We start from the raw sequence: 20,890 nt of genomic DNA on the forward strand, positions 1-20,890 counted from the left end.
TTCTATTCTAATAATTTCTTCCCTCGAACAGCTAGCCTTTGCAATTCCCTTCCTGCTGCCTGCTTCCTGGCTATACTGATATGCAGAAGTTTAAACGTAATATAAACAAATATCTTGTTAATCTTTCCTAGACATGACCCCAAATAGTAGCCCCTTACGTCTAAGTGACGATATGCTTTGTAAGATTTATTCTTTGTTAAAAAATATATTTTAAAAAAATTATTCTTTGTTAAAATATGTACAAAAGATATATTTTTCTTCAAAAAATATATAACATTTTTGTTGATCTATTATGCTTAAATTTGAATTAGCATTTTCGTTGGATTAGCATGCTTAAGTCTGATATAACGTTTTTGGTTAATTGGTTGCAGTTAAGTTTGAAATAGTATGATGTACGTTCCTGTCACGGAATGAAAATATATTCCAAAAATCACGTAAATGGATCAAGTAGTTTATATATATATATACATATATATATATATATATATATATATATATATATATATACATATATATATATCAAATAGTTAAAATATATATATATACACACACATATGTGTGTGTGTGTGTGTGTGTGTGTGTAAACAAATAGAGCTTAGGCATTTGGACGATGTGAAAACACCGCTAATTCACGACCCACACAGTAGCAGCTAAATAGCGTAATGGTAAGAAGCTTTGACTGTCGTTTGGGCAGTCTGGTTTCGATCTAGCTTGAGGTAGTTGCCTGTCTAGCCGCACTGATGACCTGTTATGCAGCGAAACAGTACATGTGGATGACTGTATATAGTAAATCATTTCGTAGATCTTGATTTTGAGTTTAAAATGGGACAAAGATAAAAAAAAATGTCCATGTCAAAAAGTATTTCTCCTCCTCTGAGGACATAACAGATACTAAACTTTAATCCCAACTAGAAAACTAAATAACTTTTAAATAGCATTGTTAGCATTAAATTGCCAGATTAAATTGACGGATTTCAAGAATATCCTTTCGTAATTTCTTTTGAATATTTGTTCAATTCTGTTGAAATTGTCTCATAAATAAACAACATGGAATATTTTGAAATGGTGACAAAAAAAAAATGTTAAAACTTTTTCTTTTTTCTTTCTCGTTTCAGGATATTTTCCAAAATTGCTGTGAGTATACTATTTTTGGATTTATGGTTCTAATACGCGTATAAATCAAAAGATAAGAATTACCTTTTTGTTGTTGTTGTTGTTTTTTTTTCATAAATTTATTTCTTTGTTCTAAAAAAAATTATTAAATAAAAAGATTTATACTTTGTTAAAATAAAAAAAAAAAAATTTTAAACGAAACAAAAAAAAAAAAAAAACCGAAAAAATCAGAATAAATTCCGGAAATATTCCAATAGTCGCATATTTTGCCAAACTTGGAAATTTCCCAAACCATCAGATAACAAGATTACGATAATTCCAACAAAAAGTGGGATTACGTTTATCAGTTGAAAGTTTTTTTTTTTAGTGTAATTTATTGACATTTTGGATATTAAGATTTTATATAAATCTGCCACAAACTTTTTATTGTTTTATTTTATCCAACTTTTAAAATAATTCCTACTTCAAGCAAATCTTTTCATTTGAATTTTTTTTTTTTTTTTTTGCATAGAATTTTTATTTATTTCTTTTTGCCACTAAATCTAAAAGGCTGTTCAACAAATCCGCCCAAAATAATGAACAATAATCATCATCGGTTTAACGGAAGGGAGGAAATAAGGACTTGATGATGATGATGATGATGATGATGATGATGATGATGATGATGATGATGATGATGATGGAAGGAAATAAGGACTGTCTGACTGACTAATGATGATGATGATTGTGTTGACGACGACAAGAAAAGAAGAAGAACAACAATAATAATAATTATTATTATTATTATCATCATCATCATGATAATGACAACAATAACAATTATAATTATTATAATAGTAACAACAATAATTGTAATAACAATAATAACAACAATAATAATTATAATTTATAATAACAAGAACAGCAATAATAATAATAGCAATAATAATAATAACAATATTAATAATAGTTATAATAATAACAACACAAAAACAACAATACTACTACTACTACTACTAATAATAATAATAATAATAATAATGATAATAATAATAAGAATAATAATAATAATAATAAGAAGAAGAAGAAGAAGAAGAAGAAGAAGAAGAAGAAGAAAAAGAAGACGTTCTTCAATTTTTAGATGAGGATTTGTTATTCGTATCATTCAGATTTTTCGGACTACTGTTTACATCTTGAGTGTGATTTTCACAGCGTTTTGATCGCTGAAGCATCTGATCTTATTCATTCGGCAGAAATCCTAACTGTGATCTCTGAACATATATACCATTCACTGGACAAAGCGGGGGAGGGCAGAGCGGTAGCTCTAGATATATCTAAGGCTTTTGACAGGGTATGGCATGAGGGTCTCCTCAGGAAAATTAGATCATAACGTTATCACTGGTAGAATACTTAACATAATTAAATCCTTCTTAGATAAGAAAAAAATCCAGGTTGTCCTCGATGGCCGTACATCTAAACAATATGATATAAATGCGGGGGTGCCCCAGGGTTCTATCCTTGGACCTCTATTGTTCCTGATATTCATAAACAACCTCCCCGACAAAATTGCCTCTGAGATGGGTATATATGCTGATGACACTACACTCTATGGCAAGCACGACAGGAAGACGAATGAACACATTTCTAAAGAAATGGCAGAAACACTAGAGGAAGACCTCCAGTCTGTGGTCGAATGGGGACAAAAGTGGTTGGTCGCGTTCAATGCTGCCAAGACTAAACTAGTTTCATTCAATAATTACAAGAAACCCTCTCTACCACCTATAGCAATGGCCAACGACTCTATCTGAGAGTACATCTTTCAAACTCTTGGTCTAACGTTCACACGAAACATGAGTTGGAACAATTACATTGAAGGCATTGCCGGGGCTGCTGCAAGAAAGGTGGGCTCTCTCTACCGTGCTAGAAAACTACTAACACCCGAAAGTATCCTGTACCTCTATAAGGCCACCATTCGCCCATGTATGGAGTATTGCTGTCACATCTGGGCTGGTGCATCTACTACTAGTCTCTCGCTCCTTGACAAGGTTCAAAAGAGAGTCGCAAACCTGATAGGCCCTGGACTGGCATCTAAGCTTCAGCCTCTGTCCCATCGACGAAATGTTGCATCCCTCTGCCTTTTCTACAAATATTTTAGTGGTGAACGCTCTGACGAACTGCAATCACTTGTGCCCCCACGACGTGAGCACCTTTGACAAACCCGATAAGCTGCTAAATCCCACCCCCACACTGTAGAGATCCCTAGATGTAAAAGATCTTTTTACTCCAATAGTTTCTTCCCCAGAACCGCTAGACTCTGGAATTCCATTCCAGGTCCCTGCTTCCCCAACAGTACTGACGTGCAGAAGTTCAAGTGTAACGTGAACCGACATCTTGCTGCCCAAATCCCTACATAGTACCCCAGTAGCTGTTGCCCCTGATAGTAGCCCCCTACACCAAAGTGGCAATTTGCCTTGTTTGGGGTTAATATGTAATAAAAAAATAAAATAAAAAAAAAATGATGATGATGAATTGCTCCCCCACTTTCTATCTGTACCTAAATCTAAACGCAGATTGCATGAACAAAACGTCTTTCCTAGAACTGTCCGCCTGTGAGACACTGTTCCAGTGGCCTGCTTCTCGGCTGACTACAACATGATAGCCTTCAAGTCCAATGTAAACAAGTTCTTGTTGAGCTATCCTCTTAAATGATCAAAATTCTGCCCAATCTACATTAACGATTACTACACTAACGCCTTACATTCGTTAACCCTTATCCTCGAGTTGCCTTCGGGCCTTGAGAAATGGTGACTTCAATGTAAAAAAAAACTTAACCACCCTGAGATTTAACTTGAAAATTCACACCTTGAGTTATCTCCCTTTCTTGGTCAGCTTTTTTCTTGAGTTATTTATAAAGATGGAGACTATATTTTTCCGGACGACTTTTAACGCCCGCGTTTCCCGAGGATGACACTTGCTATAACTTAGTATTTATAATATTATTATTTTTTTTTAGAACAAAACTGTAATTACTTAAGCCATAATAAGTTGTGAAGAGACCATACCGAAATCCATTTCACTCTAAATAATTTACTTGACTAAAAAGATCAAGTCATATCTCTATTTTCCCACGTATGATAATTTAATCTTTTTTTGCGGGAGATTAAAAAGCCATTTATATGTGCAAAAGTATCCTACCTTAATTGATGTGTCTTCCTTTGAAATCCCACTCACTTCAAAATCACAGACCCAAACTAACACATTGACGAACTCTTTAAGATAATGTATATTCTTAATTAACGGATTAGCTTCATGTTAAGGATGTAAGCCTTTCATTAACAACTTAGCTTTAATTATATTTGGAACACAGACAGTAAGGCACACACACACACACACGCACAAATACACACAAAAACACAAACACAAACACATAAACATGCACACACTAACACACTAACAAACAACAAATACAGAAAAACATACGCACAGACACAAACACATACAAAAAAAATACACACACAAGTAAACACATAAAAACACACACAAACGCAAACACACGTACAAAAACATACACACACACAAACACACACAAACATAAACACATATATAAAAACGCATACAAGTAAACACATAACGCACAAGCGTAAACACACACGCACAAAACACACACACACACACGCAAAAACACAGCTACACACACATACACGACAAGCACAAACACACGCACACACATATATATATATAATTAATGAGACGTATCTAATGAAATCTGCTTTAATGTAATACATTTTCTTAAGATAAAAATTAGTGTTTTCACTATTTTGTAATATCTGAACACTAATCTGCACATTAACTAAGATGTATCAAATTTCCGATTTAATTAGATAAAATATGCCTCATCTCTCTCTCTATATATATATATATACAAAGGACATTTTTTCTCTGTGTGTGTCTGTGTCCGTGTGGGTATGGTCGTGTGAGTTTGTTCCTTATGAACTCCGAAACGGCTGGCGGCCCTGTCGGTGGGGCATTAGAATACGCCGACTGCCTCCCTGCAGAGGGTAAAAGTCCCTCAATGGGGGTCCTGGATATGACCTTAAACTATATCCAGTGGTGAGGCCCCAGCTTGTGGGCTTTGGGGAGTGTTGAGCCACCCTTTAATTACCATTGCTCCCAGGTCCACTCTAAACCGGAGTGGTAGTACCTGTTAGGGTCCCAACTATGGGTTAAATAGAAACCGACGTGAAAACAACAAATATATTCTATTAAAAAAATGTTCTTCAAAATCTTTGGATTCGGCATTAAATAACCCGAAAAGGGTTGATATGCCGTAAAACAAAAACAAACAACCAACCAACCGAAACGGCTGGTCCAATTTTCTGGAAAGCTAACACAAATGCACTTGATGTGTCTAAGAGTGTTCTTGGATAGGTTTTGTAGCGGAATTGTAATCCAATTTACCAAATTTCCACTGATTACCGTACACTCATTAACCTTTATCTCGAGTGGCCTCCGGGTCTAGATAAGTAGTGATTCCTTTGTAAAAGAAAAAAAATGATGCTTCTGTTAATGGCAGACGATAATATTTATTGTGATAATCAGATTATAGACTATTCTAATTCTTGTTACGTTTTTTTTTTTTTATTATTATTGTTTCCGTTTCTGACAATAATTTCACTTCTGGAATTAGCGTTCCACAATTTAGAAAACATGGTTTTAATTCTTTACTTTCTTTTTTCCGGTTTATCCGCAATATTTGTTTTCCACTTATTAGCACTTGATAAGATGCAGCATTGTTTTTGAGATTATTGATTTTTTTTTTTTTTTTTTTTTTTCACAAATTGGAAAATTTCCGGTCGTATTATTATTTGTTACTTGTTTTGTTAAGTTTTTATTGTTTTTTTTTTGTTTTTTTTTCTGATCGAAATGACTTTTTGAAAAGCGACATGGCGCGCGTTAACACATACATCGATACTAATCAGTCGGCGAATCGACTCACGTTGACACGGCGAAACGATTTTGATCGGCGATTTGGTTCTTGAAGAATGTTCGCATGCTCGTGACTGGCACGAGTGTTAATATGCTTTGATTGCACCTCCAAATTGTTACCTCTTCAAAACTAAACGAATATATATATATATATATATATATATATATATATATATGTGTGTGTGTGTGTGTGTGTGTGTGTGTGTGTGAAATTGTCTCTATGTGTCTGTCTCTATGTGTACATTTCCCTACCGAACTACTCTGTCAATTTTTAGTCTACAGACTTAAGATTTAACAAATAAATAACATCTCTCTCTTTCTCTCTTTCTCTCTCTCTCTCTCTCTTTCTCTCTCTCTCTCTCTCTCTCTCTATATATATATATATATATATATATATATATATATATATATATATATATTCGCGAACGTTCTCGACCTCCATAAGCCGTCCTCAGATGAGTGGTGAAAAATAATAAATGGATGAATTTATGAAAATAAATGAATTTATGAATAAATTCCATGGCCATGTTGTTACAGGTCGGCCATATTAAATACCGTGCAAGCCAAAATTCTCACTTAAAACCTTACTTTTGTATTTTTAAGAATTTCGCTTTTTATATTTTTCCTTTTTTTTTTTTTCCAGTTTTTTTTTTCAGTAGTTATTTATTCATTTCTATGTTTTATTATTTTATTTTTTATTTTTTTTTCCTCAGTAATTGTTATTCTTATATATATATATATATATATATATATATATATATATATATATATATATATATATATATATATATATATATATATATTTGTAGTCATCGACATACAATCCTGTTTCGTTGTATCACAACTCATCATTGCCGCTAGACTACACCTCTCCCAAGTCAAGGATCGAACGTAGAACCGTCATGTTGACAGTCGGCACTAATATATATATATATATATATATATATATATATATATATATATATATATACATATATATACATACATATACATGCATATATATACATGCATATACATACATATATATATACATATATATACATACATATATATATATATGAAAAATAATAAAAAATAAAGTAATTAATTGAATAGAAAGACAATTAAAATCGTTTAAAACCGTTTAAAATATTTAAAAGCATTATAGCGTGCCATTCGCTTCGTATTGAGCTTGATTAATAGTTGTTTGTTTTTTTTTTAATACGGATTAACAAGGCTTCAATAATTGGGAGACGTACATCACAGTGTGAGACAGCTAAAATGGCAAAAAAATGTCTCATGGGAAAATGTATCTCCAAAAATAACACGTACATTGGCATGACTCGAACCAGCATCTCTCGTCGACTAAAATGTCACCTATCTTCCCCGAATAGCTCCATTTATCAGTACCTCATAGCACACGACACCCCCAAAACCGAATTTAGAGACATATTAATAAAAAAAAAAACACTGCTACGTTTTGGTTTCGATCTTGGCTCGAGTATTTTTTTTTTACTTACGATAAGTGAACTACTTAGAAAAAAACGATACTGGCATTTCAGTTTCTTTTCGATTTTTTTTTTTTTTTTTACTTAATTTCTTTAGAAAAGATTTTGCATTACGTTTAATACTGACGGTATTCCTGTTTATAATAAATATGAAATTTGTATTTCTTAAAGTATATTTAGGCGTATTTTGCGACAGGGCAACACAAGATGGCCTGCGAGTACACACACACACACACACACACACACACACACACACACACATATATATATATATATATATATATATATATATATATATTAGCTGAAATTTTGAAATACTTTCAGATTACAGCTTACATAATACTGTAAAAGTAAAGTTTATTTAATATTAGTATCAATATTTATAAGACAATCCAAATCAGATGAAGAAGCTCAATATACGATATATACTATATACTATATACACACACACACATATATATAAATATATATATACTCACATAGAAAAAACATAATACTCGCATGCACATGTCTCAGTTTCTTTTCGTTTTTTTTAATTCTACTTTATTTTTTAATAGTATCTAACATTAAGTTTAATACCTACAGTATTTCTGTTTATAATATGACATTTGTATGAAATAAAATATAATATTTATGCGTATTTTACGACCGAGCAACGCCGAGCTTCTTGTTTATATATATATATATATATATATATATATATATATATACTTCAGAATAATGAAATGAAAATATATCGACTGCTGTGCAAAATATTACAAGATGCAATATTTTAAATAAGACAATCCCAGCCAAATAAAAATTGCTCAATATAAAATGATTTGAAAAAAGTTAATCTTCAAATATAGAATTTGGATTGTTTGAAAAAAAAGCATACAAATAAAATAAATCTATTACCTTAACCGATGAGTTTTCGATGCTTATTCATCTCCTCAGAGGACAAATATTAGCAAATATTTTTATTGGTTTGCACCTTATTTGCTAAAAGCAATAAACATAGAAAGTTAAAGTTTTAAAAGTATAAACACACTAAGGCAGAAACATATTTGCTGTATATATAAAATGATGTATATATATAATAACATATACAAAATGATGTATATATATATATATATATATATATAGTGAAAATATATAAAATGATGTATATATATGGTAAAAATATATAAAATGATGTATATCTATAGTAAAAATATATAAAATGATGTATATATATAATAAAATATATAAAATGATGTATATATATACTAAAACATATAAAATGATGTATATATAATAAAAAATATATGAAATGAATATATATATATAATAAAATAGAAAAAATGGTGTATATATAGTCAAACTATATACAGTAATGTATATATATAATAAAATATATGAACTGATGTATATATATAGTGAAAATATATAAAATGATGTATATATATAATAAAATATATAAAATGATGTATATATATAATAAAAATATATAAAATGATGTATATATATAATAAAATATATAAAATGATGTATATATATATAATAAAATATATAAAACGATGTATACATATAATAAAATATATAAAATGATGTATATATATAATAAAAATATATAAAATGATGTATATATATAGTAAAAATATATAAAATGATGTATATATATATAATAAAAATATATAAAATGATGTATATATATAATAAAAATATATAAAACGATGTATATATATAGTAAAAATATATAAAATGATGTATATATAAGAAAAATATATAAAATGATGTATATATATAATAAAATATATAAAACGATGTATATATATATAATAAAATATATAAAATGGTGTATATATATAATAAAATATATAAAATGATGTATATATATAATAAAATATATAAAATGATGTATATATATAATAAAAATATATAACATGATATATATATATAGTAAAAATATATAAAATGATGTATATATATAAGAAAAATATATAAAATTATGTATATATATAATAAAATATATAAAATGATGTATATATATAATAAAATTTATAAAATGATGCATATATATAATAAAAAATATAAAACGATGTATATATATAATAAAAATATATAAAATGATGTATATATATAATAAAAATATATAAAATGATGTATATATATAATAAAAATATATAAAGTGATGTATATATAATAAAATATATAAAATGATTTATATATAATAACAATATAAAAAATCATGTATATATATAATAAAATAAAAAAGGATGTATATATACATTAAAATATATAAAATGATTTATATATAATAAAAATATATAAAATGCTGTATATAAAAAGAATATATAAAATGATGTTTATATATATAATAAAAATATATAAAATGATATATATATATAATAATAATATATAAAATGATGTATATAGATTATAAAAGGATATAAAATGATTTATATATATAATGAAAACATATAAAATGATATATATATAATAAAAATATATAAAATGATGTATATATATATATTATAAAAGTATATAAAATGATTTATATATAATGAAAACATATAAAATGATATATATATAATAAAAATATATAAAATGATGTATATATATAATAAAGATATATAAAATGATGTATATATATAATAAAAATATATAAAATGATGTATATATATAATAAAATATATAAAATGATGTATATATATAACAAAAATATATAACATGATGTATATATATAATAAAATATATAAAATGCTGTACATAATAAGAATATATAAAATGATGTATATATATAATAAAAATATAAAATATTATCTATATATATATAATTAAAATATATAAAATGATGTATATATATAATAAAAGTATATACAATGGTGTATAAATGTAATGAAAATATATAAAATGATGTATATATATAATAAAAATATATAAAATGATATATATAATAAAAATATATAAAATAATGTATATATATATAATAAAAATATATAAAATGATGTATATATAATAAGAATATATAAAATAATGTATATATATAATAAAAATATAAAATGATGTATATATAATAAAAATATATAAAATGATGTATATGTATAATAAAAGTATATAAAATGATGTATATATATAAAAATATATATAAAATTATGTATACATATATATATAATAAAAGTATATAAAATGATCTATGTATAATAAAAATATATAAAACAGTGTATATATATAATAAAATATATAAAATGATGTATATATAAAATAAAAATATACAAAATAATGTATATATATATAATAAAACTATATAAAATGGTGTATACATAATAAAAAAATATAAAATGATGTATATATATTATAAAAATATATAAAATGATGTATATATATAATAAAAATATATAAAATGATGTATATACATATAATAAAATATATAAACTGATGTATATATAGTGAAAATATATAAAATGATGTATATATATATAATAAAATATATAAAATGATGTATATATATAATATAAAATATATAAAATTATGTATATATATAATAAAAATATATATAATGATGTATATATAATAAAAATATATAAAATAATGTATATATATAATAAAAATATATAAAATGATGCATATATAATAAAAATTATATAAAATGATGCATATATATATAATAAAAATATATAAAATGATATATATATAATTAAAATATAAAAAATGATGTATATATATAATAAAAATATATAAAATGATGCATATATATATAATAAAAATATATAAAATTATGCAAATATATAATAAAAATTATATAAAATGATGTATATATATAATAAAAATATATTAAATGATATATATGTATATATAATTAAAATATTTAAAATGATGTATATATATAATAAAAAATATAAAATTATGTATATATATAATTAAAATATATGAAATTATGTATATATATAATAAAAATATATAAAATGATATGCATAATGAAAATATATAAAATGATGTATATATATATAATAAAAATATATAAAATGATGTATATATATAATAAAAATAGATAAAATGATGCATATATATATATAATAAAAACATATAAAATGATGTATATATGTAATTGCTTTATTACAGATTAGTAAAATATCAATATTTCAGTAAATATATGTCACAAAATATAAAAATTGTACCATCAAAGGGTTACTTTAAGGTTAGTTATTTCCCAAAATTTTATTCAAATTCATGTGATATTCACAATGTTGTGACATTTTATTTTTTATCAAGGAATTTCCCCTGTCCATCACTTTATTGCAGGTCTCTTAAAATGTTGTATTAGGGCAAAAATATAATGTCTACTAATGAAAACTTTACTTTTTATTATATTTTTTCTATTAAAGAATAATAAACAAAAGCACATCCTCGGCGCTAAGCCTCAAATAAATGAATTATTTATTGCTATATCGACCATTTTTTTAAATAACTTTAAACAACATTTTGTCCACCGAAGAAGTCAATTGTTTGATCTGTAAAGGAGTTATGGTTCTGGCGACATCAACTACTTTCCTCCACACGGCATCCTTTGAAGTAAATTTCTTTCCTCCCTCATAACAACGTCTTTTCAATATTGACCAGAGATGTTCAGCTGGGTTAAGATCTGGAGAACACGGTGGCCAGCTCATGGGGGTTTCTCTAAAGAAGCTCATAGATTCAAAGAAGGCTGTAGTCGCCCTAGCAGAATGAGATGGTGCATTGTCATGCATAAAAATCATCTGAAAGCGACGTGACAATGGTAGGTCATTTAGTCATGGTGACAAATGCTAATCCAAAAAGGTCGTGTACGAATTGCTGGTAAGTTTTACACCCTCTGGAACTCGGAATGGTCCAACCAACTTATCCCCAATGATTCCCGCCCAAAACATGATGCCTCCATCGCCTTGTTGGCAATGAATTCTGTAAGGTGTTGGAGTTCCGTTTGAGTTGCAAACTTTGGCCCATCCATCCGGACTATCACGAGTAGCACGAGTCTCATCTGTAAATAGGACACATTGGAAGTCCATTCTCATATAATTCTGTGCTAAAGCCTTTCGTTTTTCCCTATGTTGTTTGCTTAATAGAGGCCTTGAAATAGTTTTGATGTTCCTTGCCATCTCATTCAACACATTACACCAGGCCTGCCGATTCCAGCTCTTGCAAAAATGGAAGCATTGGTGCTTTTTGGGTTTCGGTTGACTTCCCTACGAATTTTCCGAATATCACGATGTGAAAGGTTTCTCCTGGTGCCCTTATCTTTTCTGGATTTGGTGTTGGGGTTGTTCACGAATGAAGCCAAAGTTCTTGGATCCCTTTCCAGCTCCATAGCTAAATCTTTGGTGAACAATCCTTCTGTGAGTCCAGCAACACTCCTTTCCTTTTCGATAACCGTTAATCGCCCCCTTTTTTTTTTGGCATTTTAAAAGACCTACAATAAAAGAGATGGACAGCAAAAATTACTTGATAATAAATAAAATGTCATAACTTCATGAATATCGCATGGATTTGAATAAGCTTTTGGGAAATAACTAACCTTAAAACGGTCATTTGATGATAGTAGCAAATAATTTTGGGTTTGAGATTAGTAGGGAATTAATCATAAATTTGTTTGTATTTGAGAGCAATAGTCAATTAATAGCAAATAATTTTGGGTTTGAGATTAATAATCAATTAATGTACCTATTATATCTATTAAATAATATGGTCTGTGTGTATGTACATTTTCCTAGTAAACTACTCTGTCAATTTTTATCTACAGACTCGAAATTTGACGAAAGAGTTATTGAGATTTGGGAAAAGTCTTTTTAATCGGTTTTTGGCCAGAAATTTTGCTGTCATGGGGTCAAAGTTCAACGATTTGAGCTTTTAAAACTTTACCAAACTTCTCCGCCAATTTTTTGCCTAAACACTAGAAATTTTAAATGTAGGTTGCGTGTACATGAGTAAAACTTTTAATATATATATATATACATATATATATATATACATATGCATGTAAAGTTATTAACTTATTAATTAATATATATTTCGAACGCACCCCTGTCTTATCAAAGCGTATACTGTTGTTTCTATACGGCGCCAGGCTTTTCTGCTAATAGATAAGACTTCTCAAATGCATTTGTAGTGTTTCGTTCAAAATCAGACTGTCCCTTTTTTAATTGGAACTTTTCGAATATTTGTTTTCGATTCTTACCTGAGACATTACAATACAAAGCCTATATATGAACACTCTCTGGCAGATAAAGTACATTTGTGTGAAATTAAAAAAAAATCGACCCAGCCGTCCATAGGGAACGGACGAACGAACTCACACTTACACACACACACACACACACGCACACACACGCATACACCCTTATAAATACAAACATACAACATGCATACGCACACATATAAAGTGCCTAAGCAGTATTATTATTTAAATATTAATTTACTTGACCATACGTCCAGCGTCACAAAAATCATCAACAAAACCTTTATAATTTTATATTAAAAATTAATCAGAAACAAACAATGTGTTGTGTGTTGAGTTTTCAATGAAAAAATTCTAATTTTTTTAAATCAATTCTTTTTTAGATTTAAAAGTTCAAAAAAGAATTTGCTAAAAAATTGTTTTAAATTTATCGTTATTTGTATGATTTGTTTTATTTCTTTTATTTGTTTATTCATTTTATTTATGACTAGCCTGGGTACCCGGCGTTGCTCGGTAGTTTGGAGGTGTGTGTTGAACAAAAAATACAAAAAAAAAAGGAAGCGGTAGTAGACAGGCAGACTTGAACCCGTACCACGAAAGAGGAAAAGAACGTGAAACAGAAAACCTGACGTCTTTGTCGTTGCGTCCATCCGCAAACCTGAAGTTGCGAAGGTTTAAATTAAGGCTAGTTAATCGAAAACAGGGGATAGCTTTCGAAAATATCGGCGAAAAAGGCGATCTTCCCTGTAGAAAAGTGCCCAGTTGAGGGTGAAGAAATACATGTTTTCGGCCAAATTTTCGATATTTGTTGTCCGAAGCGTCGAGTTTTAAAACGATACCAATCTCGTGAAAATCCACTGCCTCTGTCAAAAGTTTTCGGCATACATACATACATACACACATACATACGTACATACATACATACGTACATACATACATACACACATATATACGTACATACATACATGCATACATACACACACATACATACATACACACATACACACATACATACATACATACACACATACATACATACATGCATACATACATACATACATATATACATACATACATACACACATACATACATACATACACACATACATACATACATGCATACATACATATATACATACATATATACATACATACACACATACATACATACATACATACATACATACATACATACATAGAGAAATGACATTTTCCACTGAATTTATGAGTTTTCTTACTTTTGAACTCCCCAAACAGCAGCACGGCAAACAACGTTTAAATCATTCAAGTTAAGGTTTCTTGTTTATTTTTTCACCTTGAATTCCCTTTTGTAATTATGAATTTTCCAGTCGTAAGCCGACTTATATAAGTGCTGAACTTGGTATCACGTGGAATTTAAACTGCATTTTTATATCTTTACTAGACTATCCGTGACCCGTTGGGTCAATATGTTATATTAGCTATGGAATTCATGTATGAGCGTGACACTTGTGACGTAAAGAAAATAGTTTTGTTTTTGACATAACAGAAACATTTCTATGAAAGCATATTAAAATGAAAAATCACGGACGGATCACTCAAACATGAAAAAAAATCCTCCCTATTCGTGTAAAGTTACCTATTTTTCCCAATAATCGCTCAAAAATCGAAAATTAAACATGATTTTCCTACGAACCGAACGCCCACGAAAGTCATTTGCCACCAAAAACGCACACGAACCTACCGATGAGAAATATAAGAATGAAAAAGCCATATTGGAATCCTTCAACCAAGTTATAGAAACTTAAAATCTAAAAAACAAAAAAAATTAATTATAAAACCTGAAGCAAAAAAAATACAAATAATAAAATAAAACTAATATTGAAACAGATTAGTAAATTTGTCAACAAATTCACCGTTCTTACACAACTATTTTTTATCTAGAAATGTAAAAAAAAAAATTTTAAAAGTAGGAAGGAAGGAAGGAAAAGGGACGGATAGAGAGTAGTAGTAGTAGTAGTAGTAGTAGTAGTCTTTGCTTTACTGCAATTGTTCTTATGTTTGTCAACGGGTTAAAGTTGTTTAGTTGTAAGAAAATAGCGACAGTATAGTTGTAATAAAGAATAGTTTCAAAACACTCCCACTCTTCCCATGTTAAATAATAATTTCGGAATCATAACGTTAATATTTCAGTGCACAGATCAAAATCTGCAAAAGAAGCGATTTGCGTTTATTTGTTTACGTTGTTTATGCGCGCATGCGCAACCGGACGTCGTAAACCGGAAAGTGGGTTACATCATTCGTTACAAGGTCATTTGAGTTTTATAATTATATAGATATAACATTCAAAGTGTCCTTAGACACACAGATATATACACATATAGAAATGACAGAGAAGAATAGACACTCATAGAAACAGTTTATTCCAATAAGCATTTAAATTTAAAGAACAAAATCAAAAATAAATGGTCGCAAATTTAATAACTAATACTTGCTTCACATTCCTTTTGCTGAAATTAATGCTAGGACGATTCATTGATCAGTTGACGAATAATATCTTGAGGAATCTCTTGCCATGTCTGACACAATAATGCTAAAAGTTCAACTTAGATTGCTTCCTTTTTTTGCGAAGGTTCCGATTTATGTCCCAAAGGTTTTCTAATGGGTTCATATCCGGGGACTGACTTAGCCATGAAAGTTTATTAATCCCATTTTGGCTCAACCAATGTTGTGTTTCAGGAAGATTGTGTGACAGGGAGATCCGTCTTCCATAAATAGGGAGTTAACTTGGTTCCTTTTACCATTTGAGAATATTGGTAGAAACATATTTTACAGAATTGATGTTTCTTTCGTACTCCAACTTATACCCCATATCATACCCGAGAAACCTTCATGTTTCAGCGTTGGCTGAAAGCCTTTTTAACTTTTGCTGCGGGAGCCTCTGTGCCTATACCCTTCCACTGTCGGGAAATAATGCAAATCGTGACTCATCTGAGAAAATGACATTGGTCCAAAACGTCGTAAGTCTCTCCACCATCTCACGAACCCAATCTATTTTGCACTTGATATTGGCAGGACAGAGAAAAGGGTTCATTCTCGCAGCTCTAGAACGGGGGCTGAGACCAGCTTGTGTTGCAATGTCAGAGGCTTTACACCTCTTTAGCATTTCTTTACACAAGACACAAGGTCTTTTTAGACGGCCCGATGCACTCTTTGTCCCTCTTGTGAATTGCACGATCAATCTATTAACAGTAGAAAGGGGTATTGAAATATTTCCTGCTATTTTGCGTTGACTAAGACCAACTTCATGTTGATTCATTCGTTCTTGTACTAATTCAGATAGGTCTGATGCTCTTTTGGTTCTTGACATGCTTCAATGTTATTAGATGCAATTTTAATGAGATACTTGAAGTTATTTCAGTACTGTTCTTACACATAAATATAGATAAGCGTCTTCGAAAAAATATTTATCTTAGTGTCTATTATTTTCTCTCATCTCTCTCTCTCTCTCTCTCTATATATATATATATATATATATATATATATATATATATATTCGCTTGAAAAAACAACAATAACAAAATCTAAATTTATAAGCGATAAATTAAACAGTATAATTAATCTAGGGATTAGGGCCTAACGGTTAAGGCACCGGACTGTGGTAAACATGGTCTGAGGTTCGATCCCTAGAAACAGTTGAACTACGCTGACGAGAGGTAATGACCTCGAAACACGCGTGTACGTAGATTTTAAAAATAAAAAATAAATAAAAAAAAATGTTATATACGTCCAAATTAAAAAGGGCGACTTTCTAAGTAAATAAAAAAAATGAGCTCCGAGGCGGAGCCAATATTAACCGTATGTATCGCTTGAAAAAACAACAATAACAAAATCCATCTATATATAATATTTTTATTAAAAAAAACAATAAATAAATAAATATTTATATATATATATATATATATATATATATATATATATATATATATATATATATATATATATATATAAAGAGGGCGACTTTCTAAGAAAACTCCGGATCTCCAGGCCCTTTCGGTGGGGCATTAGAATACGTCGACTGCCCCCCTGCAGAGGGTAAAAGTTCCTCAATGGGGGTCCTGAATATGACCTTAAACTATATCCAGTGGTGAGGCCCCAGCTTGTGGGCTTTGGGGAGTGTGGAGCCACCCTTTAATTACCATTGCTCCCAGGTCCACTCTGACCCGGAGTGGTAGTACCTGTTAGGGTCCCAACATGGGTTGAATAGAAACCGACGTGAAAACAACAAATATATTCTATTAAAAAAAATTTTCTTCAAAATCTTTGGATTCGGCATTAAATAACCCGAAAAGGGTTGATATGCCGTAAAACAAAACAACCAACCAACCAACCGGATCTCCAAGGTGGAGGCGATAACCTTAATATCGTTTAAAAAATAAACTATAAAACTACGTATATATATATATATATATATATATATATATATATATATATAGAGAGAGAGAGAGAGAGAGGGGGAGAGAGAGAGAGAGGGAGAGAGAGAGAGAAAGAAAGAGGAGAGAGAGAGTGGAACGATAAAAGTGTTGCCATAAGAAAACAACACTGCAGCTTTATTTTAATTGAAAAAATCAATCACCACCTCAATACAGGTCCGGAACTGGGAGGAGGACTTTTCCACAAGTGCTAGTGGATTCGGCAGATGGCTGCGATCAGGCTGGGTTTGATATTGTGGAAGCTTATGTTGGTAATGTTCTCGACGTATAACCAAACAAAGTAGTCCAGCCGGTTCAAGTCGAGGGAGAAATGTGGGATAGGGCAGTGAGAGATGGGTACAAAGTCGTAGCACTAATTCTAAAGTCAAGCATGCGTCTTCTAAGACTTATGAGCCGGCACGGAGTCCTGCTGTCACGCCCAGGATCTGCCAGCGGCCACCTGGTTTCACCAGAGAATCACCAAACTCTTCAGCACATCTTGGTAGACTTTGGTGCTAACTTTCAAAGATGTGAGGTGGCATGATCTGGCCCTCATTTGAAACCATACCAAAGACTATAACTGTGACCGGAAACGTCGATGTACTGTGCCCTCTAGCGCTGAACCGTTCAGATTTACATATTGAGGGCGCTAGCTATGGTCCTGTTGTCATGAATTGGATCGGTAAAGAGCATGAGTTGTGCAGGGACATACCTCCAATCTCACTCGTTGAACATTAGATCACTTTCATAGATGGTCTGCAAAAAAAAAAGGAAACCAGTTTTATCAAATGGAAATGGAATCATATCGTCTTTTCTATGGCGACAATTTTATCGTTCCACCTTGTACATTGTACAGAAATTAAAGAGTTGAATACTGTTGCCATACCAGGGGAGGTGCCGCTCAGAGCACCTTTTCCTGCCTCGACAGAGTGCAAAATCGGTTTTCTATCAAACGGAAATGGAATCATTATCTTTTTATAGGGCGACAATTTTATCGTTCCAATATATATATATATATATATATATATATATATATATATATATATATATATAGTTACTGATGAGACGGTTCCAATATTTTTCCCGGTTCCAATTCCAATACTTTATAATTTTTTAAATATTTAACTGTAAAATTGTTACTTTTTCAGATTACCGTTAAAACATGTTATATGTGCATATATTTTCCCAAACGTAAAACACATTTGTGATCCATTGACTTTAGCTTAACTGGAAGTTTTAAAATGAAATACGTATGAAATACGCTTGAAAGCCAAATTACAACGCAATATTATGAGAATAAACAAGTATTTACTTTTACTTTAAAATTAATTTTTCAGGAGTTATACTCCTTCGTCAGAATTTTATATATATTTTTCTTTTTCTTTTTTTTTTTTCGCCATGATGTCAAATTCAAGGAAAAAAGCACTTAATAAAGAGTTCGCGTGTTGTTATCTGTTACTTTTTAAATGCCAAAAAATTCGTTCGGCGAACGCGATTTGAAAGTGTTTACCGCGATAGAAGCGCTGATTGAATTTTAAAATGAACTACGTATGAAATACGTTTGAAAACCAAATTACAACGCAATGTTGTGAAAATAAACAAATATTTATAATTTTATTATTACTACTACCAGCAGTTGAGTTTGTTTTAAACAAAATGAAATAGAACAATTAAAGGAATCGTGCTTAGCATCAGAAAATAGGCATATATTTTTTCAGATTCCGATACCGATATCGATTCCAATACCCGTCCAAGTTGTGATTTTTCCGCGCCCCGATTCCCAATAATCGTCCCAACACTTATATATAAATATATAGGTAGTAGTTTGCTTGAAGCATTGTTGGTAAAGAAATATATAGAATTTTTTTTTTAAGCCAAAGACAATGCGGGGGAAAAAGAGAGGTCCCTTTCTCTAGAAATTAATCAAAGTTCCATCCCACCCACGGACTTTACATACACCGGACATACTAGCAACTCGGTTATAAATAATTATACATTGAGGTGAGGAAAGATAGACGAACAAAGACACTCCTCTACTCAAGCATACCTGTCTACATTTGTTTGTTTTTCTTTCTTTACTTTCATAATTCCGGTCTTTCCTCGCATTGTCTTTGGCTTAAAAAAAATTATATATATATAATTATTTTTAAGTTCAATTCACAATTTTTTAAACATATGTTCTTTTATTTTCTAATAGTTTGAAGGGGTTACTACATTCAAAAATACAGTGATAATATTTTTTCTACTGTTTGTTGAAGATTGCTTACGAAACAGACCTGTAACATATACTCTTATGAGAAAATAAAAAACATGTCTTTTCAGAAGTTGTGAATTGAACTTTAAAAAATAAATATACATTGTATATACATATATATATATTGTATATATAATGTGTGTATATATATATATATATATATATATATATATATATATATATATATATATGGGAGCACTCTCCGCCCCAATACACATATACACACACACAAATATACACGGTGCTAGTTGGCCGTTGACCCAGAAAAGAGTTCATTCGCCATTTGGAAGGTCTTGTTTTTAATCCTTCAGGGAGACTAGCCGCCCTCCTCACCAAACAAGTCTGGTGGAGGAACCAGTTTAGTCGCCGGTGACCCGACCATGAGGAAGGTAGTAAGCCGTGGTTAAGGCAACCTTTCTAGAAGAAGCAAATCTCTGATTTAAAAAAA

At 29.8% G+C, this 20,890-nt stretch overlaps 1 protein-coding gene across 9 annotated transcripts in view; it reads left to right on the top strand.

The window, feature by feature from the left end:
- The window catches only part of LOC145259106 (protocadherin beta-11-like), a 1,732,684-nt gene that overhangs the window by 1,118,175 nt on the left and 593,619 nt on the right, over positions 1 to 20,890 (top strand). For all 9 annotated transcript variants that reach the window (XR_013864122.1, XR_013864121.1, XR_013864123.1 and 6 more), the window contains exon 4: positions 1,116 to 1,134. The gene's annotated coding sequence lies outside the window, so the exon portion shown is untranslated. The remainder of the gene's footprint in view (positions 1 to 1,115; positions 1,135 to 20,890) is intronic.

The sequence above is a fragment of the Euprymna scolopes genome, chromosome 34 (assembly GCF_053919585.1).
Source record: "Euprymna scolopes isolate OS-2025 chromosome 34, ASM5391958v1, whole genome shotgun sequence".
Taxonomy (NCBI): Eukaryota; Metazoa; Mollusca; class Cephalopoda; order Sepiida; family Sepiolidae; genus Euprymna; species Euprymna scolopes.